Source organism: Rhinolophus sinicus, linkage group LG05 (assembly GCF_036562045.2).
Source record: "Rhinolophus sinicus isolate RSC01 linkage group LG05, ASM3656204v1, whole genome shotgun sequence".
Lineage (NCBI taxonomy): Eukaryota > Metazoa > Chordata > Mammalia > Chiroptera > Rhinolophidae > Rhinolophus > Rhinolophus sinicus.
In genome coordinates this window covers 79,857,444-79,882,111 of record NC_133755.1, presented here as the reverse complement: position 1 = coordinate 79,882,111, position 24,668 = coordinate 79,857,444, and the positions used below count along the sequence as shown (strand labels likewise).

The window sequence follows — 24,668 nt, the reverse complement described above, 5'->3', positions numbered from 1 at the left end:
CCAACAACACTAATTTATTTGTTTGTCTTTTTTATTGAAGCAAGACCTGGGAAATATAAAAGTAAGTCTCATGTTTCTGTTAATTCTATTATCATTGTTTTCTGATGGTATCTAGTGCCCTAGTTTTTCTGTGAATGTACTAAGACTTAAGACATATTTCTGACCCTGTGGCTTATTAACTTTTTCAGCATTCCTTTCCTTCTAGCTTCGTTTCCCTCTTCCTACTTTCAGTAGCCAGCTCCGTTATCAACTATCAATGTCCATTTGGAGGCTCTCATTGAAAGAAATCGGTGCTAAAGGTGGCACTATGATAACAATGTTTATTTAGCACTTACAAGGTGCCAGGGCTTTGTATACACATATGCATTATAGCAGATGAGTATTGTTATTATAAAGAGAAGGAAGTAACGAGACTAGGTAACTTGCCCATGATCCCACAATTATGGGCAGCAGAGGCTGGGATTCAGATTCAGGTCTATTTACCTGAGTCTAAAGTCAAGAGTGCCTCCATCCCAATCAAATGGTGAGAAATATGGCCTCCCAACCCTCAGGTATTTATTCATATGGGGAACAGAGAAACTTCTAAAATTAACCTAAAGAACAGTAATTAGCAAACAAGAACCATAGTAATGCTCAGGACAAATCAACAGTCATTCCAAAGAAGTGGTGGGAACAAGAGGAAAAACAATAAGGAGGCAATGAAGTGTAAGTGACATAAAAATCTTACCAGTCAATGGTTTTCGAAAGTTTGAATTAGTCCAGAGAAATCAGAAGGAAGAAATAGCTTCTCCCAATGGTTCCTTTCTTTCTAAAAAGGCGTCAAATTAAGAGGGACTTGAGTACAATAATCTGAAGATGTTTATTCTCCTACTGTATTTAACTGATTCTAAACAGTTTGTTGGTCTCTCAAAGTCCTGTTTTTAAAACTTCCAGTATCAAGAGTTTGAGAAGCAACTGTTCTTCATCCAGAAACCTCTCATTCATTTATTTATTTGATTTATTTTTCACAGTAAAACAAGAGGAGCCAAGTAAGTTCTGTATCTATTCCTGAATTCTGGGGTTGGTCCCTGTATTAATATGCTTTTCTGAACATGTATCACCTTGACATTCAACTTTTTCACTCTCTCTTGTTTTTATATTGAGTGACTTCCTCTAAAGTTACTGGTGAATATTTTAGAAAGTAAAAAACACAGGGATAGAAAGTCAAATAATGAGATGGCTTAAGGTGACCTGGAATTAGAAATAATGCTTTTGAACATTTCTGTAAATTGTCACCGATGGAAAAATATGGTAGCTGTTAATATTTTTTTATTATTAGAGTTTATAAATGGTTTTGGTAGGAAATAAAAATGTAGGAGATGACGGAAATAATATTGAATTGGCAACACTAAATTAATGGATATCTTATTTTTAAAAATACATTTACTGAGGGCCTGCCGTGTGCCGGGAGCTGGGAATTCAGCAAAGACCAAAACAGAAGATACTGCCCTCCAGAGTTTATATGTGAATTTAAACATTCCGGACACGTTTCTCACCCACAGAAGTAGAGAATAGGAAGAAAAAGTAGTTCATCTGTCCTTCTTCTGGAAATAGAGCTGTGGCATCTGACAAGCATGCTTGGCAGTGCTGGAGAATGTATTTTGTCTTCACTCACTGATTGGCATCAGTGAAAGCCATCTTCTGTGTATCCATGTTAACAACACCTGCCACTCTAAGAAACTCCCCTTCTATTTGATATTTCTGTTATGCACTCACTATGGGCATTTTCCTAAACGTGGCTGTTTCCATTTCAAGGAAAAGACTGACATATTTCTCACGCCCTCTCCTCAAAATCCTGATAGAATATTTATGAATTTATACGAAGCACTGACCACAAAGATTGTTGGAAAAATAAATGATTGATATTTTTTTCCCTAGTAAGTTAAAATACCCTACTGAAAACAAACAAGACTGCATATTTTAAAATATTTGCGTAAGGACATACTAGAGATTATATACGATTGCCTGAGGAGGGAGTCAGGACAAGGGAAGTCTCTCCTCATTTCTGACTGTGCTGGAACCACTCCTGTTCACTGACAGTCCCATACACATCAACCAACTTCTCTCTTGGATTACTGAGTAATATCTGGGAAACGAAACTGATAAACAGAAATAATTAAGAGTGGAATGAAAATCTCTTAGGATTGGGGCTCTACTGACTTTTCAACAAAAGACTACATTTTCAACTAAATATATGGCAGAAATGACAGAAAAGTGGGAAAACTCATGAAAGAGTAAGCAATAAGAGAAGGGAGTAGAGTGAAAACAGAAGCAAAACTTAAAGGAAATGAGGCTTTTTCCAATCCTGAAATATTTCACCCAAGAAAAACTGGGTGATAAATGGAAAAAAACTCACCTCTTTCCCACCCTTTCAAAATGACTACGTTACTGGGGGAAAAAAAGAGACTAGAGTAACTCGTATTGTAAAAGGCTTTGCAGCTCGTTCTTCCTTTTCATTCCAGAAATTCCTGTCTAAAAACAGTGTCAGTAAAAATTCTAGTACCAGTGTCAGCTCTGTCATCAGTGTCAACCCATACTAATAATTTGTGTTTGGGTTTTAGCACATGCAGCAGTTCCTATCAGTAAGTTCCTTTTCTTTTCATAAATCTGGTACAAATTGGGATCCCAAAATGAGGAGAAATTTTTTTCTAATTCTGACCAATTCCATTAAATGCTTTCATTTACAAATATTCCCTTTCCCTTCTTACTCAGCAACCTGATGGGTTGTTAATTATTCAGTGGAAATAAACATTTGACAAAGAGACTAAATTTAAAAGAAACACTTTGTTTTCTTTTTAAAAATTGTCAAATCGCTTTTAATAACAAATAAAACTTTCTATTCTGCAAAAAGGAAAGATATACAGGGTGGGATATAACAAATGTGAAGATAGCAATGAAGAAAAGGAAAAACCAGGAAGATGAAAGAGAATAGTGGCAATTAGCATTCAAATTTATAATTGTTTTAAACTACTGCGCAGAATTTAAATCTTCCCTACTAGATAAGGAAGAAAAACATGACCTAAGCATACCTGCACTAGCTCTCGCTTCCTTTCTACTACTACTGAAGTAGGAATATTTTCCTGTGAGTCCCCAAATGAAGTAAATGTTGGATCTGCCGGCAGTTTCTGGGTGTGGGCCGGGATCATGTCTCACGAAGCCAAAGAATGGACACAGGGACCAGGGAGAGGCAAAGAGTTGTAAAGAAAGATAGTTTATTAGAGGCAGGAGAAGAGGTTGCAGCTCCTGAGTGGGAGGGGATCCTGAATGAGGATGCCCAGTGACTGAGGCAAAAGCTCTTACTTTTATACCTTCCCTTGCCTGTTTGGGGAAGGGGGCTGGAGCCTTCTAATAGAATTCATCTACTAGGTTTTTTCCTGTTTGCTCATCCTGAAGGGATTAATGAACCAACGCATTCCTATCTATCAGATCTGCTCCTTTGTCTGGCCAGAAGGGATTTGAGATTATCTATTAACCTCAAGGTATAGTCTCATGTCTCTGTCCTGGAGTGAAGGAGACGTTCCAGGACCTGGATTTGTCTGTATTTTTTGTTTATTCCTCCATGGACCCCTCTCTGTCTACCTAGGAACCATAAAAACTAACCTGTCTCACTATGTTAAAATATGCTGAAGCCAGTCACATCAGACTGGGACTATTCCTTGACCACAAAAGAAATGCTAATCCCTCTGATTCTATTATGCATGTTTTTCTGGGGGAGGTTTGGTGTCTTCCAAAAATCTCCTAACAAGGAAGGGAACTTATTCGTGATCCAAAAACTCAGCTAATATATTTTTGTTTCTTGTTTTTCTGCCAGTTACTACAGTACCTATTGGTAAGTTATTATTCATCTATTTCTTAATTCCGGTGTCCTTTAGCAAATTTTCCCTGAAGTAAAAGATTTCACATTCACATTTTCCAACCCCCTTGGCCTTCCTATTCTCTAGTACCCTTAAGTTACTAAAGATTTAGAACTATAATATGCCCAATGACAGGTAAAAAGAAAAAAAAATTTGTTTTAAATAAATGATAAACAGTTAAGGGCCTGAGGTAGTATTTTTCACCTAACGAAGAGAAAAACTTAAATATAATAAGCGATGCTGGTGATGCTTTGGTAACAATTATATATTCAGACATCACTGACCCCATTGAAATTAATATAACCCTTTTAGGAAGCAAATTTGCAATATACATAGAATATAATATCTTTTAAACTTATAATTCCATTTCCAGAGATACACCCTAAGGAATAATTCTAAATATGGAATAAAATCACTTGCATGATGTGAACTGGTTTTAAAAAAAGATGCAAAGGTAATATATTGCAGTGATTACGAAAAAAATCAGACGACTCGAGATTCAAATCCCAGCTAAAATGCCAGATATGTGGCTTTGAGTATATTATTTAATCTCTGTAAAAATTTCACTTGTATTATCTCTATTTGGTAGTACCGCTAATCGTTTCCTTTCAAATCTGATGCTCTCATTCTCCTTATTCTAACATTACTGAAACGATGAAGTTATTTATAAATTAGTGGAAAGCATAAACGCCTACTGGTAAAGAAAACTAAATTGAGAAGGGGAAACAAGGGTTTCCACCAGGGAAATCTGAAGACAAAGAGAGAGGGAGAGCAGAGAAATCAGGTCTCTCAGCCAAAAGAGGGAAGACAGGAAATTTATGAAAGCTGAATTCGAATGTGGCAACATCTGATTCCTTCCTCTTACTAGGCTTCAAGAGTCTACTTTAGCATGTTTTTCAGTGGAGGATTTCTAATAGCCACTTTTTCAAAAATTACCAATGAATATGGAATTATTTTTTTCCCAATTTCCTAAGAAACATATATACATACTGTCCCCTTCCTTACCTGTCTCTCCTAAAATACTTAAATTTTTCATGTTTTAGTTACTGATGTAAATGATGTTGGCTCTGCCTGCAGTTTCTGGGTGTGGGCCGGGATCGTGTCTCATGAAGCCGAAGAATGGATACAGGGACCCAGGAGAGTCAAAGAGGTTTAAAAAGAGGATAGTTTAGGGCCAGCCCGCCGGCCCGGTGGCTCAGGTGGTTAGAGCTCCATGCTCCTAACTCCGAAGTTGCTGGTTCGATTCCCACATGGGCCAGTGGGCTCTCAACCACAAGGTTTCTGGTTGGATTCCCCCAACAGTTGGTGGGCTGTGCCCCCTGCACCTAGAAAAAATGGCAACGGGACCTGGAGCTGAGCTGAGCTGCGCCCTCCACAACCTCCACAACTATGACTGAAAGGACAACAACTTGACTTGCTAAAAAGGCCTGGGAGTACACACTGTTCCCCAATAAAGTCCTATTCCCCTTCCCCAATAAAAATCTTTAAAAAAAAAAAAAAGAGGATAGTTTATTGAAAGCAAAGAGTCAGAGCTCCCTAGCAGGAGGGGGGTCCCGAATGGAGTGCACCGTGACTGAGGCAAAAGCTCTTACTTTTATACTTTCCTTGCCTGTTTGGGGAAGGGGAGCTGTTTGAATAAGGGAACTGGCGCCTTCTAGTGAAATTCGTCTGCCAGGTTTGTTCTGCTTGCCCATCCTACAGGAATTAGCAAAGTAACCCACTCTTATCTATCAGATCTGCTCCATTTGTCAGGCCAAAAGGAATTTTATGATTAACCTCAAGGCCTTGTTACATTTTGTCCTGGAGTGAAGGAGTGATTTCAAAACCTGGAATTTTAGGATGTGACTGTCTTTGTTTATTCCACCAGGGACCTCCCTGTCTACCTAGCGACATGCTAGCTAACCTGTCTCATTACCATAGGTTGAGAACCTCACCAACTTTATTAGTCAGAGACCATATTTGTTATTCTTTCAAAGCAACACACCCGAGAGGATCCATTTTTATGTTTTTGATACGGGATTCTGAAGTACCTCTAGCAGTTTAGGTCTTTATTTGACAGTCACAAAGAGCTTCTTCTAAGTTAACATTAACTAGTCAATCACTGTAAGTGTGAGAGAGCCGAGTATTTTTGTCAGATGATTAAACGTCCATTCTTACCATTTTTAGCAGCACTAGCATTAAGACAAATTCTATTCTAGACACTAGGTGGGGGTATGACCTCGACTTGAATGAGATTTTCTGTGTAAATTCACCAGCTGCCGACCTTTCAGCAGCTTTGCATATTCCCTTCACCCCACATACAAGGCCAAACATTTTTATCTAATGACTATAGTTTAACTCTTTTCTAAATGACCTGTGAGCAAAGACTAAATCTTCATCTTACTGTAATAACAGTCTTTATAGTCACTATTAGCTTATAATTCATCAATAATGCTTACCTATAATCATTATGTGAAATTAACATTTGATACTAATGAAACTAATATCTAGATATTAACTCCTAATATCCAAACAATAACAATCACTGCATGCCATCCCCCACCACCCCTCTTACCTGCAGTTTATATGAAGTCGTGGGTATACTTATACTGACATCTCCAGCTTTGCCCTGGAAGCTGAGGCTATTGGACAAAACCAACATAGGGGTTGATTTATCATATTTCACTGCAGCTTCATTCTTAGGAGGGGCAATGGTCTCAGAAATTCTTTTTCCCTCCCACTATAAAGTAACTGAATGTTTGGAAGCTTGAATTTTGTGTTAGGTTGATTAGAGCTCTTTTTTAAACTCATCAACGTGCTCTTTGGTTGGCAATTCTAACGCCCTTTGGCCTCCCACAGGGTTGGGGGTCCCATGCTGTGACTGGCTGTAATCACGTCTATTAATACAAAACCTAAGTGGCATATTTTCCTATCTCTTTTGCTTTTAGATTTTTCTGTATTTCCTAAAATTATTAATTTTAAGTGAAAAAACTCTATTGATGCAAAGGATAAAGTGGACAGACGTAATATGGACTTGTTATTAAAAACAAATTTTGTAAAGTAATAAAAACTTTAGCTGAGATATTTTGAATTAAGGTGGGAATAAGTAAACTATTAATAAGTGATCGACCTAGAAAAATAATATAACGGAAAGTGAAGAATCATAAGATTAGAAATTAAAATAGGAAGAAAAATAAAAGCAAAACTTAAATATTGATAGCTCTTGAAGAGTTTTAAATTCTCATAAAAATTGAAAAGAAAAGGAAGATGGACTAAACTCAACTCCATTTTGCCCACTCTAAAAAAATCTACCATGATAATAACTATGTATAGTGCCAGGTGGGTACTACACTAGTCAGGGGGATCACTTCTTATATAAATGTCTAACCACAATATTGTATAAAGTAATTAATATAAAGTAATATTGAATGTCAACTGTAATTGATAATTGTAAAAGGGGGGGAGGTGAAGGGATAAAAGAGGTTCAAATTTCCATGCATAAAACATATAAGTCTTGGGGATGTAATATACAGTATAAGGAATATAGTCAATAATATTGTGATAGCATTGTATGGTGTAAGATAGTTGCTGGACTTATCATAGGGATTACTTTAGGTATACAAATGTCGAATAGCTATGATATACACCTGAAACTAATATAATACTGTATGTTAGCTGTATTTAATTAAAATCTTAAAAATAAATAAATAAAAAATAAAAATATCTACTATGAAAGATTTAGGACTATAAAAGAAGGTCAGGAAATTGAAGCTCTTGGGATTTCTCATGTGTCATTATAACTGATCCTTGCTCTGCCCTATTCTAAACCCCTGAAAGATGTGCAAGAACACTTGTCTTGCATGCGTTACATGTTTTACACGTGCTATTTTTAAAGCCAAATTTAGAATCCTAGTTAAATCCCAGAGATTATCAGAAAGAAAAAAAAGAAAAATTATGACATACGTTTTTAAATTGATAATTATAAATATACTTTCTGTGCTGCAAAAAGAGAGCTGACATAGTGGTAGAGGTTTGAAAGGGAAAGAGAATATTGAAGGACAGAAAAGAAGATAAAGAGGGAACTTAAGTTAGTAACCTTTGACTAGTTACCAGTCTCCTGAAAGGTTTTGACCCTTACCCTAGTTAAGAAGGTTTTTTTAAAAATCATTAGAAAAAGTGAGTTTTACTCATATAACCCCTCACACAGGCTTTCCAAAATGGCCTAGGTTTTTAGGTTATTAAATCAGGGTTAATATTGAATTAATAAAGGATAACATATTTGTACAGGATTGAATGTTTCCAAAAGTCCCATTTCTGATTCTCTAAGTGGATTTTTCAATGAGAAGTGACTATATAACTTAGAAAAATAATAATTTGTTTTATTTTATTTTATTTTAGCAATTGGTCCAGTAGCAGCTGGTAAGTTCCAATTGTTTTTCTCAGTTTCTTCTGGTCCTCTTTACATCTGGGTTCCTTTATTTGCACTACACTTTTGATATCTGACAACTCTAAACCCGGAGAGTCAGATTATTTTCCATCTCTTTTCCTCCATGTTTTCTGGTATTCCTTTAAATTACAATAGTTTGAGGATTTGGGGGGTTTTTTGTTGCTGTTGGTTTATTTTTGGTTTTGGTTTTGGTAAATCAAAGCCCCACAGAAACAGGAAACCATGTGGCAAGGACAGAGGAAAAAAAGTTGCTCATTTGTTTAGAGAATTAAGTTACAGAAGGGAAAAAATGCTGGCAAAAAAAGTTTGGGTCAGATCACAGGAAAGACCATGGAAATAACACACTAAAAATTTGCTTTTCAGTCTAAAGTTATAGGATCACAAAACAAAATTCCAAAAGATAAAAAGAGAAAAAATAAAATGAGAAGATGAGAGTATAAGCGCAAGTATAAGGAGGGACAGACTGCACAATGTAAACAAAGAAAATACTAAAGTACAGGTGAAGATAAAAGAAGTTGACCTTCGCCCTCTCCTTCATAAACTTTATCATATCTAAACCTGGACCACCAGTGCTGCTCAGAGAATAAGGAGCTGTATCTTGGAAGCCTTTTCTGACTTCCTTCAATGAATTGAATTGGGACCTGCCTTTCATAATACTTGGGCAAACTACAAAAATGTATTTGTGTTTTCTTTCTTTTTTTTTTTTTTTTTTATAAAACTGTTGATCTAAATGCACCAATTAAAAAACAAATAGTATTACAAAATTCTGATTAATGAAATCAAAGAACTAAATAAATGGAAAGATATTCCATGTTCATGAATAGGAAGACTCAAAATTGTCATGATGTCATTTCTTCCCAACTTAATACAGAGATTCAACGCAATCCCAACAAAATCCCAACAAGGTATTTTGTAGAGATTGACACTGATTTCAAAGCTCATATGGAGAGTCAAAAGACCCAGAAGAGCCAATACAATGTTGAAGGAGAAGAACAAAGTTGGCAGACTGCCATAACCCAACCTCAAGACTTACCTATAAAGCTAGAATAATCTAGACAGTGTAGTATTGGTGAAAGAATAGACAAATAGATCACTGGAACAGAATAGTTAGCCCAGAAAGTCCCACACAAATATAGTTAATTAATCTCAGACAAAGGGACAAAGGTAATGCAATGGAGCAAAATAGTCTTTTCAACAATGGAGCAAAGACAGTCATTACAACAAATGGTGCTGAAACAACCGGACATCCACATGCAAAACAATTAATATAGACCCAGACCTTACAGCTTTCACAAAAAAATAACTCAGAATAGATCACAGACCTATGAAACCCAAGACTATAACACTCCTAGAATATAACGTAAGAGAAAATCTAGAAGACCTTGGGTATGTCAATGACTTTTTAGCTATAACACCAAGGGCATGATTCATCAAAGAAATAATTGCAAGCTTGACTTCATTAAAATTAAAAACTTTTGCTCTGCAAAAGACACTATTAAGAGAATTAGATGATAAGTCACAGACTGGGAGAAAATATTTGTAAAAGACACATTTACTACAGGACTATAACCAAAATATATAGATAACTCTTAAAAGTCAACAATAAGGAAACTGCTAGACAACTAAAAAATGGGCCCAAGACCTTAACAGACACCTCACCAAAGAAGATGATATTGATGGCAAAGCAGCATATGAAACAATACTCTACATTATATGTCATTAAGGAAATATATATATATCTCATAAATTAAAACAAAAATTAGATACTACTACACACCTATGAAAATGGCCAAAATCCAGAACATGGACACCACCAAAAGCAGGTGTTGTTAGATAGATGATTATAGTAGCTTTACTCATAACTACCAAAACTTAGAAGTTACCAAGTTGCCTTCAGTAGGTAAATGGGTAAATAAACTGTGGTACATCCAGACAATGGAGTGTTATTCCGTGCTAAAAGAAATGAGCTATCAAGTCATAAAAAGACAAGGAGGAACTTAAATGCATATGACTAAGTGAAAGAAGCCAACCTGAAAAGCCTGCACACTGTATGATTCCAACCATGTGACATTCTCAAAACTATGGAGACAGTAAACAGATCAGTGGTTACAGGGGTGCAGTGGGGGGGGGGGGGTAAGGAGGAAGGAATAAGCAGAGCACAAATGATTTTCAAGCCAGTGAAAATACTCTGTATGATACGATAATGATGGATACATGTCATTATACATGTGTTCAAACCCAGAGAATGTACAGCACCAAGAATGAATGATAATGTAAAACTATGGACTTTGGTGACTGATGTGCCACTATGGGTTCATCAATGGTAACAAACATACCCAGAGCAGAGAGGGGTGGGGGGAATTGATAACTAGAGGGGCCATACATGTGTGACGGCAGGGGGTACATGGGAAACCTCTGTACCTTCCTAATATTTCTGTGAACCTACAAAAGGAATGCCTGTTAAAAACTTAGCAGAGTAGCTTAGAAAGACATGACCTAATTATATACTATCTATAAGAAACTCACCTCAAATTTCTCAATAAAAGGATAGAAAATAAAAACCATGAAAGCATTAATTTGGGAAAAAAAAGAGGAGTGGCTATATTAATATTACATAAAGTAGACCTCAGAGCAAAAATTTACCAGGCATAAAGAGAGAGACATTACATAATGATTCAAAAAACAAAACAAAAAAAAATCAATACACCAAGAAGACTCAGAAATCCCAAACGTGTATGTACCAAACAATAGAGCTTCAAAATTCATAGGAAAGAAAACTAGTAGAACTGAAAAGAGAAATAGAAAAACTCACAATTATAGCTGGGAAATTCAACACCCCATTCTCAGCAATTGATGGAACTACGAGATAGAACATGAAAGTGGTTAAATAATCAGCCATGCAGATATTTAAGGGGAGAATATTTTGGGCAAAGAGGACAATGAGTAAATCACTCTGGAGCAGGAACATTTTCAAGACTGTTTGAGGGAAAGCAAGAAAGCAAGTGAGGCTGCAGCAGAATGAAAAATAAGATGAAGAGAAACTATCAGAGTTATGGAAGGACAGATCTTCCAGGATCTTCCTTTGAAAGGTGCTGTAATGACTGACGTTGGCTCAAGCAAGACATGGGGAGTCGGTGATGGATCTTAAGCAGGGGATTGACCTGATCTCACCAGAAACTTTAAAAGGATTCCTGCGGCTGCTGCATTGGGATTGATTGGAAGGCAAGGGTTAAAATACAGAGAGCAATTACACATAACAGTAACTTTGATCACAGTGAGAGTCATACAGGTGGTGAGAAGCAGCAGGTTCTTATAACAAGTGAGGGGTCTGCTGCCCCACTATACCACTGCATTCTGCTAGGGGTCTTGATGATACCTTAGAAGAAAGAATTAGGGAAATGAGAGTAGGGAAATACTGACTAGTAAATTCCTAATCTGTTTCGAGTACTTCAGTTTCTTTCTAGGGCAGATGTATGCAAACTTTTCTGCAGGGGCCAGATAATAAATATTTTAAGCTTTGCAAGCCATAATGTCTCTGTCACAACTACTCAACTCTGCTGCTGTAACACAAAAGCAGTCGTAGACAGTATGTAAAAGAAAGAGAATGAGTGTATCCCAATAAGACATTATTTGTAGACATTAAAATTTGAATTTCATATAATTTTCACATATTACAAAATATTCTTATTTCTTTTCAACCATTTAAGAATGTGTTATTCATCCTTACCTCACAGGACATTCAGAAACAGGAGGCAGGCTGGATTTGTTCTGTGGGCTATACTTCGTCAACCCCTGCTCTAGAGTTTAAATACCCATTTTTATGCCAGGTAAACATAATCCTGGGTATTATGTTTCTCACAATTTCATGCTTTCTTATCATTTTGTGCTTTTTAATGATAGATGTACCAAGTGACATCAACATAAGAGATATACCCATATTTCAGTACCCAGTCACAAATGTACCTCATTTTATAAAACAATGTCAGTGACTAGTGTTAGCACACATTTCCTAAGCAAGACCATTCTATGCGTATATCCCCTATTTTATAAATTGTAATCTTGAAACTCTGGACAAAATTTCTGATGAATAATGAAAAGATAATTTTAAATAGCTAATCACAGTGACATCAGAATTAAGACAGGGTGAGTTGTTTCTTTTTTTTCCGCCCTTTGATTAGACATCATAAAGAACTTAAGTGCCTCTACACATTAACAGGATATCCGGGAGCTTCTACCCTCCTGCTCTCTGAAAGTGGGCGGATGGGACTTGGGTGGGGGCAGATCCAAGGGAGTCAGTGAACCTGCCCCATCCCCACTCCCTGTTATCAGGAAAAATGAAACCCGGAGAGTGCAAAACTGGGCAGATACCCACAGCCAATAGAGAATTTGTCGAGGTCCACCCTGCCTGTCAGGGGAATCCAGCATGCCATTGGAGTTGGAAAGAGATGAGTTTTGAGGCAGAGCAGAGGGTGAACTCGCCGCACCTCCCCATGGCCACACTGCAAAGCACTGGGATTTGGGCAGTGCAGTAGCAATCCCTTCCACAGAGAAGGTGGAAAGTGAAAGTGGTGAGTGATCAACTGGCTGCCCCGTTGTGTAGGTTGCACCTGGAGGGACCCATTTCTGTACAGCAGCACCTGAATATCAGAGGAGGGACCTCCATGACTTGGAGGAATGACAAGAAAGGGAAAGAGGCAGAATATCAAAGAGCATTGAAGGAATGCATTTTCTGTTGTCTGCTTCGGATATCAGCAGGTCTGCCCATGGACCTCTGGGAGTACCCCAATCAAGGATCCCCCTACCAGCCTGCGGGCACCCCCAAAGCCACAGGTGCTAAGCCATATCTCCCCCGGCTCTGACAGCTCTATCTGTGTGCCTCCAATTGCAGCTTTCAAAGCGAGGTCCTGGAGGAGAAATCACAAACCCGTTACAGTGTCACCTTCTGGAATTTAAAAAAAAGGTTTCTAACTGCCAGACTGAATTGTAACAAAGTAAATATAAATTTTTAACTAAAGATGTATCTGCTATGTCAAATGAAAAAGCAGAAGCATATATCATCAAATACTCTGAAAAATCAAGGAAATAGGTATCACAAAAAGAATGATAATTCTCCAGCAACCAAAGTCTAAGGCACAGAATATTGTGTTTTAACTGATAAAAAATTCAAGTATTTGTTATAAACAAATTCAATGAGCTACAAGAAAATTCAGAAAGACAATTCAATGAATTCAGTAATAAAATTGACAGAGTACTTTACCTAAGAGACTGAAAATAGAAAAAAGAACCACATGAATTCTAGAGCTGAAGAATTGAGATGAAGGATGCAATAGAGTACATAGGTAAAGGGGAGACCAGATGGAAGAAAGAATAAATGACTTGAAAGATAGAAATATAAAAATAATTCAGTAACAAAAGGATACAGAACTTAGATCTTAAAAAAGTGAAGAAACCCCATGAAATTTCAGATTTGATCAGAAAGAATAATTGGTGTGCCAGAAGGAAAAGAGAGGAAGAAGAGGGCAGAGAGTTCATTTAAAGAAATAATAGCCGAGAACGTCCCAAACCTTGGGAAGGAATTGGACATATGAGTCCGTGAAGCTAATAGGACACCCTACTACCTCAATGCAAAAGACCATTCCAAGACACATTATAATGAAACTGTTAAAAACAAATGATAAAGAGATAATCTTAAAGACAGCAGAATGAGGGAATTAATTAATTAAACTACAAATTAACTCCCATTAGGCAGACAATCCGCAGATTTCTCAGCAGAAATTTTACAAGCCAGGAGAAAGGGAAATGATATATACAAAGAGTTGCCAGCCACGAATACTTTATCCAGCAGTTATCCTTCAAATATGAAGGGAAAATAAAGGCTTTCCCAGAAAAACTGAGGGAGTTCACCACCACTAGACCTGCCTTATAAGAAGTGCTGAAAGGAGTGCTTCAAGCTGAAATGAAAAGATACTAATCAGCAACATCAAAACATGAACACGCACAACACTGTGGTAAAAGTGAAAAATTAAGTCAGAATTAGAAAACAGTAACTCTATATTAGAATGATGCGTTACCCACTTAACTATACTGTAAAAGTTAAAGTAAAAGAGCATTTAAAACAACTATTGCTACTATAATTTGTTCACACATTCACAGCATAAAAAGAGATAAATTGTGATACCAAAAATATAAAAGAGAAGGAGTAAAGGGTGGAGCCTTGATAGGTGAATGAAAATAGTTGCTATCAGCCTTAAATAGACTGTTTTATGCACGAGATATGTTTTATGTAAGCCTCATGGTAACCACGAGGCAAAAATCTAGAGAAGATTTGCAAAAAAGAAAAAGGAGACACTGAGCATATCACCACAGTAAACCATCAACTAACAAAGGTAGAAAGAAACAGATGGAAAAAGAAATAATAGTGAGACCAAAAAAAAAACCTGAAGGAAAACAGTAAGATGGCAGTAGTAAGTCCTTACACATCAATAATCACTTTAAATATAAGTGGATTGAATTCATCAACCCAAAGACATAGAGTGGCACAAGACTCAACTGTATGCTGCCCACAGGAGACTCATTTCAGCTGTAAAGACACAGAGACTCAAAGTGGAGGGATAGAAGATACCCCAGGCAAGTGGAAACCAAAAGAAAGTGAAAACAGTCATACTAATACCAGATAAAATAAACTTTAAGCTAAAAACCGTAGCAAGAGAAAAAGAAGGTCATTATATAATGATGAAGGGATCAATACAAAATATAATAATCATTTATATAACAATCACACCCAACATTGGAGCATATATATGTGTGTGTGTGTGTGTGTGTGTGTATTGCAAATACTAACAGATCTGGAGGGAGAAATAGATAAGGCAATAATATTAGGGGACTCCAATACCCCACTATCAGCAATGGATAAATTATCCAGACAGAAAACAGCAAGGTAACATGGGAATTAAACCATACTTTCGACCAAATGGACATAACACACATATATAGAATATTCCATGCAACAGCAGTAGAATACACATTCTTCTCAAGTGCACATGGAACATTCTCCAAGACAGATCATATTATAGGACATAAAATAAATCTTAGCAAATTTAAGAAGATTGAAATCATACCAACTATCTTTTTTGACCTTAATGGTATGAAACTTAATGGTAATGGAAATATCAACAAAAAGAGGAAAGCTGAAAAATCTACAAATATGTGGACACTAAATAACACACTGCTGAACAACCAATGGGTCAAAGAAGAAATCAAAAAAAATAAAACTAAACAATTACCTTGAAACAAATGGAAGCAGAAATACAACATATCAAAACTTATGGAATATAGCAAAAGCCATTCTGAGAGGAAAATTTATGGTGAAAATGCATATATGAAGAAATTAGAAAGATCTCAAGTAAACAGCCTAACTATAGCACAAGAAACTAGAAAAAGAAAAACAAGTCCAAAGTTAGCAGAATAAAGGATTGGAGTCAAATGAAATAGAGACAAGAAACACAATAGACAGCATTAACAAAACTAACAGGTGGTTTTTTTAAAAGACAAAAAAAACTGACAAACATTTAGCTAAACTAAGAAAAAGAGAGAGAGAAGACTCAAATAAATAAAACTAGAAATGAAAGAGGAGACATTACAACTCATACTACAGAAATACCTAGGACAACTGAATGCCAACAAATTAGATAACCTAGAAGAAATTAAAACATTCCTGGAAACATAAAACCTACTGAGACTGAAATAGGAAATCTGTACAGACCAATGATGAGTAAAGAAATTGACTCAGTAACCTAAAACCTCCCAACACAGAAAAACCTATGGACCAGATGGCTTCACTGGTAAATTCTACCGAATGTTTAAAGAATTAATGCCAATCCCTCACAAACTCTTCCAGACATTTGAAAAGTGAGCACTTCCAAACTCATTCTATGAGGCCAGCATTACTTTAATGACAAAACCAGACAAGGACACTACAAGAAAACAAAACTGATATCCCTAATAAATAAGGTAATAAAAATTCTGAATAAAATATTAGCAAACTGAAGGCAAGAACACATTAAAATGATTATACACCATGACCAAGCAGGATTTATCCCTGGGATTAAAGACTGGTTAACATGTGTAAATCAATGCAATACATCACTTTATAGAATAAAAGATTAAAAAATTGTATGATCATCTCAATAGATGCATAAAATGCACATGACAAAACACAACATCATTTCGTGATAAGAAACCTGGACAGTTTGGGTATATAAGGAATACACCAAAATATAATAAAGGTCGTATACAACATAAACACAGCTAAGATTATATTCGAGAAAAATTGGAAGATTTTCATCTGAGATCAGGAACAAGAAAATGATGCCTATTCTCACCACTCTTCTTCAGCAGTGCTGAAAGCACTAGCTAGAGCAATTATGCAAAACAAAGGAGTAACAGACATCCAAATCAGAAAGGAAGAAGTAAAATTGTCACTTGTGCAGGTAATATGATTTTATATATAGAAAATCCCAAAGATTCAACCAAAAAACTATTAGAACTAATCAACAATTTCAGTAAAGTTGCAGGATATAAAATCAACATAGAGAAATCAGTTGCATTCCTATACACTAATAATGAAATATCTGGAAAAAAAAATAAAGAAAACTATCCCATTCACAATAGCAACAAAAACAATAAAATAAAGGAATAAAGTTAACCAAAGAAGTGAAAGATATGTACAATGAAAACTACAAGACTTTGCTGAAAGAAATCAAAGATGATACAAACAAATGGAAAGACACCCCACGTTCATGAATTGGAAGAATTAATATTGTTAAAATGTCCGTACCACTCAAAGCCATCTATGGATTCTATGCAATCCCCATTAAAATACCAATGGCATTTCAAAGAAATAGAAGAAAAAAAATCGTCCTAAAATTTGTGTGGAACCACTAAAGAACCTGAATACCCAAAGCAATCCAGAGGAACAAGAACAAAGCCAAAAGTATCACACTTCCTGATTTCAATCTATGCTACAAAGCTGTAGTAATCAAAATAATATGGTACTAGCATAAAAAAAATAGACACAGAGACCAATGGAACAGAATAGAGAGCCCAGAATTAATCCTCCACATATATGGTCAACTAATATTCCAGAAGGGGGAGCCAAGAACACCCAATGGGAAAAGTCTCTTCAACAAAAGGTTCTGGGATAACTGGATAAATACATGCAAAACAATAAAATTGAACTCCTATCTTATACCACTCACAAAAATTAACTCAAAATGGATCAAAGACTTAAACATAAGACCTGAAACCAAAAAACTCCTAGGAGAAAATGTAGAGGAGAAGCTCTTCAACATTGGTCTTGGCATTGATTTTCTGGATATGACATCAAAAGCACAAACAATAAAAGCAAAATTAAATAAGTGGGATTATATCAAACTTAAGAGCTTTAGCACAGAAAAGGCAACCTTTGGAATGGGGGGAATTTTTTACAAACCAATATCAGATAACGGGTTAATATCCAAAATATATGAATAACATAACTCATACAACTCAATAACAAAAAACAAACAATCTGATTAAAAAATGGGAAGAGAAGAACTGAAGAGACATTTTTCCAAAGAAGACATCCAAGTGGCCAATAGATACATGAAAAGATGCTCAACATCACTAATCATGAGGGAAACGCAAATCAAAACCACAGTGAGATATTATAATATCACATCACACCAGTTAGATGGACTATCAAGAACAGGGATGACAAGTGTTGGAGAAGCGGTGCAGAAAAGAGAACACTTGTACACTGTTCGTGGGAATGTAAATTGGTTCAGCTACTATAGAAAACAATATTGAGGTTCTTCAAAAATTAAAAATAGATCTACCAAATGATGCAGCAATTTCGTTCTGGGTGTATACCCAAAGGAAATGAAAACAGGATATCAGAGAGGTATCTGTACTCCCTTGTATATTACAGCATTATTCACAATAGCCAAGATATGGAAACAACCTAAACGTCCATATCAACCGATGAATGAATCAATAAGGTAGATATAGAGATAGAGACAGAGATAGAGATATAGACATATATATGATGGAATATTACTCAGCTATGAGAAAGGGGAACATCCTGCAATTTGCAACAACATGGATGGACCTTGAGCATATTATGCTAAATGAACAAATCGGACAGAGGAATACAAGTACTGTGTGGTATCATTTACATTTGGAATCTAAAAAAGCCGAACTTATAAAAACAGAAAGTATATTGGTGGTTTCAGTGGTTTGGGAGGTGGGATAGGACAAATGTTGTTTACAGGTACAAACTTGCAATGAGTAGTAAATAAGCCCTGGAGATCTAATGCATAGTATAATGAATATAGACAACAATATTGAATGAAATCATCAAACCTGCTAAGAAACTACAATTTATTACTCCAACCACTAAAAAGAAAGGATCATTATATAATATGATAGAGATGCTAATTATCTCTACACTGAAAATCATATTACAATATATAAATGTATCAAATTAATCAGTTATACACCTTAAATTTGTACAATGCTATATGTCAAATATATTTCAATAAAAACTTTTTAAATAAAGTACCTAATCACAAATTCTTTTTAAACTACAACAGGCCAAGAGAAGGGGGATGAAAAGTAGAAGTTTCCCACATTTAAACAAATGGAACTTAGTTGTTTATAACACAGATTCCATCCAGTGCAGAGGCTTGGGGTTGGAGAAGAAAGGAAAGCCCAGTACCTACTGATGTGTTTGTCTTTGTCTCTTGCAGTTGACAGTTCCGGAAAAATCAGTAAGTTTGGATCATTTCCTTACCTTACTATTTCTGTGTCTAGCACCTTTCAGTTTTTGTTCCTAAATTTTTTTGTATTCCATATTCTTCTATTTTAGAGTAGTCAATGTTTCTTAAGTAAGTGATTTTCTTGTACTTTCTCAATTATCTATTTTCCTTTTGTAACAAAATATAATGGTCTTGTATTTGATTCTACTCATTTACTACCAAAGATTATTGGTAACATATAGTCCCAAGACAGCCTGTTTTCCTCATTATAATATTGTGATGGATGATTTTTACTAAAAAAGAAAAACCCCTAAAATCAATGTAAAGAGTAAGTATCAGGACAAGGTAATGATTTTGATAATTGACCGACAATACACATTTTTCAAATGGATCTGAAGGAGAGTGGGTAAAAAACTGACATAAAAAAACTGTGAAAGTAGGCAATGCAACAGTTTGAATTTTGGTAAAATAGATACAAGGTTTGCCAATTAAGTTCATGAACTCATCCTAGAAAAAGTGCTACATACCTCATTGCTGAATATCACTACAGTCACCTTCGAAGTACTCCCCTAGGAAAGCTATGCACTGATGCCAGCACCTAGTCCACCCTTCAAAGCCATTTTGGAACTCTTTTTCTGGAATGACCATTAGAGCTGTCATCGTATTACACTTAATGCCCTGAATGTCATCAAAATGTCTTCCTTTCAATACTTCCTTTATCTTCGGGTAAAGAAAGAAGTCATTGGGGGCCAGATCAGGTGAGTAGGGAGGGTGTTCCAATAGTTATTTATTTACTGGCTAAAAACTCCCTTACAGACAGTGCCATGTGAGCTGGTGCATTATCGTGATGCAAAAGCCATGAACTGTTGGAAAAAAGTTCAGGTCATTTTCATCTAACCTTTGCACGCAGCCTTTTCAGCACTTCCAAATAGTAAACTTGGTTAACTGTTTGTCCAGTTGGTACAAATTCGTAATGAATAATCCCTCTGATATCAAAAAAAGTTTAGCAACATCATTTTGACTCTTGATTGGACTGATGGAACTTTTTTGGTCGCAGAGAATTGGCTGACTTCCATCGTGCACTTTGACATTTTGTTTCAGGGTTGTATTGGTACACCCATCTTTCATCACCAGTGATAACATGGCCCAAAACATCATCTTGCCTCTCCAAAAGGTCTCGGCAAACTGACTCTCCTTTGCTTTTGTTCATTGGTGAACTCCTTCAGGACCATTTTTGCATACACCTTTCTCATACCAAGATTTTCAGCTAAGACTTTCCTAATTATTTCCCTATTGATGTTTACTTGGTCTGCTATGCTTCTCACAGTCAGCTGACGATTTTGATGCACAATTCGACAAATTTTTACAATGTTTTCATCAGTTCTGCTTGTTACTGGCTGCCCTGACCTCTCTTCATCAGTGACACGTTGTCTCCCCTGATAAAAATATTTAATCCATTTATGCACTGCCATTTTCTTCATGGCATTATCCCCATAAACTTGGACTAACATGTCCCTGATTTCACTTCTACTCTTGCCAAATTTAACAAGAAATTTAATGTTTGTTCGTTGCTCTAATTCAAGCGCAGACATTCTCACGACTGCACACAAAAACATGCCCAAACAATAATGAATGCCACTCAGCAAGACACCGCCACACATCGACACAAACACAGCTGTGAGACACTGATATACCAGGGTTATGAAACCTTACCGAGCTGTTTGTACAGTGTTACCAATGTAAGCACGGTGGTAAGTTCATGAACTTAATTGTCACCCAACAATTCAATCCCCCACAGTAACTAAATGGCCCCCTAAAGATAACCTTCTCTGTGGAATAGGGTGTAGACCTTTGGCCAGTCACACTCCTGAGACAGATGGTTTTACACTCCCTGGAGGTCCTGTTTCTGCATTCACCTACCATTGGTATCACTGGGGTCTGGTTTTCCTTAAGTTAGAAAATTTTCACTGATCTTTCTTTTGTGTTTTATTTTTAGCATTATCTCCTGTGGGTAAGCTCCTTATCTGTTCTTAATTGTGATATTTTATACTGTTTATAGTTATTTTCTGACCTGGCTGTTGTGCTTCTACGGTCATTTTAAATGTCCCCATTCGCCAGAATCAAGCAATATTTTAAGTAACTATTTTTGGACAGATTACTGTAGAGGAGATGAAGTTACCACAAAAGGGTGTCATAACCGCTGGCCATCTTCTGAGCTTTGAAACAGTCTCGGCACTGACTCCCAGCAAAATATAATGAAAGAAAAATTGGTTTTTGAATTCCATTAGTTCTTTGCTGATAATTTAGAAGTCTTTTTTTAGTTGTAAGTGAAGCCCCACTGAATCATATTAATAGAAAAAAAACTAGTTAAGAACAAAATCTTAACTACTTTCTGTTGCCTTCTAAATAACTTTACCTTTGAGGGATCGTCAGTATTGAGCACCTACTATATACTGAGCACTGTGCGAGGCATATTCAAAAACAGTATGTTATTCTTACCATGGCCCTGCCTGGTGACTGTTATCATTCCCCACCTTATAGATCAGGAGACTGGCTCACACATTGGCCCAGGATTAAAGAGCTGGTAAACAGCATGGTTTACTTCCTGAAGTAAACACGCCTCCCAGGCCAACACACTGCATTCTATACTGAACAATAGATGCCTTTTTATGATTGGTCCTGAAATCTTTTCTATAAATCAAGTGTTTGTAAATGCATAAATGCACCTACTAGAGAAGCTGTAAATTAAAAGCACACAAAAAAGTTAAAAATAGAAGACATCCCATTTATAGTAATGTTTGGCTTTTAACTGTTTTCTAAATTCAGATTTCTCTATGTCAGGATTACTTAAGGCATGGCTCAGTTCTTCAAGGAAATGACATAAAACAAAATACAAGAATAATTTTTAAAACTCTGTAAATATATGACCATAAGAAGTAAGACTTAAATGTAGTGAGATGCATTTCAAGCATCTCAAACATTCCAAACACTGACAAATGCAATATATGTCCTTATATTTAGTCATGTTTAAGCCTTACTCTTCTTTCTCAGTTTACACTAGAACAAAGGTGGCTTTGTGATTGGGGGAGGAGGTAAAGTTGAATAGGACAGTTATTTTCTTTTGATTCACAGTACAAGAGACAATACACATTCAGAGCAGCCATGATGTGTCTGTACCTCAAATGCCCTTCCCCACCCAGACGGGAAGGTGACAGGCCGTGTTCTCCTTACAAAGGAAGGAGGGCCGTAAGAAGGTCAAGTCCCTTCCTGAAGATGAATTAGTTTTTAATGAATATGGGGTTTTTTCAGTTGCTGGAAAAAAATCAGTTTAGTCTTTTAACTTTTTTCTTTTAAAAGATCGTATGACAATGTTTCAAACAGATTCTTCCCCGCTGATAGTTTTAGTAAAAGAGGGTAAGGTTTAATCCATTGTTCAAAAAGAAATTTAAGACAAATCAGCCCATCAGACTTCATTATCTGTCAAGTTGAGTCCCTTATGTTCTCACCTTCACATGTAGCTAATAAGTATATGACCTTTTAAAATGTTGATTCGTGGCCTGAGAACCCTAATGATTCACCTCTCTATTGCTTAACAGATCATGTAGAGTCTAGACATGTCTGTGCTCTCCCTGACAGCCACTGGATTAAGAACCTAAGATTCGTTTTCTAATAAAGCCCGTGGTCTGTTTTCTACATTATTTTAAGTATCGTAAAATTAGAATTATTAATGTAATAGCTATTTCTTGATATCTTTCAGCTTTAACAAAAATGAATCCAATTTAAACTTTTTAATCAGCCCAAATACATTACAATGATCACCAAGATCTTGATTAAATCTTTCTATTGTATTAAAATTTGGTTGTATAGGCTACTGCCTGCAATAAATGGACATCATCCAGGGTTTACAAATATTTACATTATGGAGCTTATGACGTCCAGGTAAAGAAAATATGTATGCACCATCTAGAAATCTGGGAGAAGGGAGAGAACTTAGAATTTGTGACTTACTTCTGCAATGCAAAGTTGAAATAAAGTGAATCTTAATTTGCAGGATAACTAGTTTCCTGAAAAAATAAATCCTAGAAAATCTAATTATCTTGATTAAATTCAAGATGTAAAATATACAGCAAAATTATTAAAAATTATTAAAAATCATAGGTATGAAGATACTATTTAAAAGTGACTAGAGGTATTTTTCAAAAGAGAAAAGAATAAAATTCTTCAAATTTCTATAAAATAAGGAAAACTGTAGCTAGAATAAATACTGATTGTTTCCTTAAATCTTACAATAATTAGTTTTGATTAACAAAATCTATACAATTTAGGAGGTAAATTTAGGTTAAAAATGGATCAGGTAGTAAACATGAAACAAATTACCCACAAAAGATGGTAAAACTAAAAATTATTCATATATTAAGAAAGTCAGCTTGGTTAGGAGTACATTCCATAGAATTAAAATTTGAAGCTTCAGTGGAAAAACATACTCTTCTCCACACCACACCATACCCCAAACAAAATTTGTGTCCACCGGTAGTACTGGCAGATATCAATATATTCTGGACTGTTTCTCTCAATACAGAAGTACTTAGGCTATATTACCACTGATTTTCATTAAAAAATTGGAAATGGGTTTGTCTAGAATAAAATGTCAGCACCCGTCTTATTGAACAAGCACGAAGGAAGAAAAGACACAAAGGGGTTCAGAAAGCATTAATGCAAGGTATCTAATGTTATTTTTATTTTGGTATCAAAAGTTTAAAATACCAAAGAGACAACATCAGAAAACACTGAACTACAACATCTATTTTGATTTATAGTTACCTTCTTACCTAATACAGGTATCTCTCACCTTTTGCAACTGATAAAATTCAGTTATGTGTACATCAGTTTTTTTAACGTTAAACTCTAATGTAACAAAAAGCTTTCAATATTTAAAGAAGTCAAATAATTTTTATGCAAGAAATCTTCCTGTAATGCAATTAACCATTCTTCTAAATTATTTGTTTAGAGCTAAGAATGTCCTGTCTTGATAGTTGAGAGAGAATTGTTGCCTGTGCTATCTCCTTGGTCATTGTAACAGCCAATACTTACTGACAAAGTACTATATTCCATGTGCTGTACTGAGTGCTTTCCTTCGGTGATATTATTTAATCCTCATAACACTTCTGTGAAGTAGCTACTAACATTTTACAGATAAAAAAGTGAAGGTTGCCCAAAGTCACCCAGCTAGTTAGGTGTAGAGCCAAGATTTGAACCAGTTTGTCTCTAAAGGCCATGCTCCTTAAACTATTTGACTAGAATCATTAAATAATTCTACAAAGGGGGCATAGCTGACTAAAGATGAGGACTGAGACTTTGGGGGTTAACTGATCTGCCCAAATAAACCCTGCTAGCAGGAATAGTAAACCCAGATGTTTTGATTCAGTTTTTAAATTCACTATTCTTTCTACTACATGAATAGTAAATGTTAGATTTCTTTTCAAAGCAAGACATACCTCTGCTCCATACCAAGAATCCATACAATTCTCCTTGGTATCACAGATATTCTTATTT

The 24,668-nt window shown here is 35.8% G+C and overlaps 1 protein-coding gene across 1 annotated transcript in view; it reads left to right on the top strand.

The window, feature by feature from the left end:
* Window positions 1-24,668, top strand: part of TSBP1 (testis expressed basic protein 1) — an 81,773-nt gene that overhangs the window by 55,254 nt on the left and 1,851 nt on the right.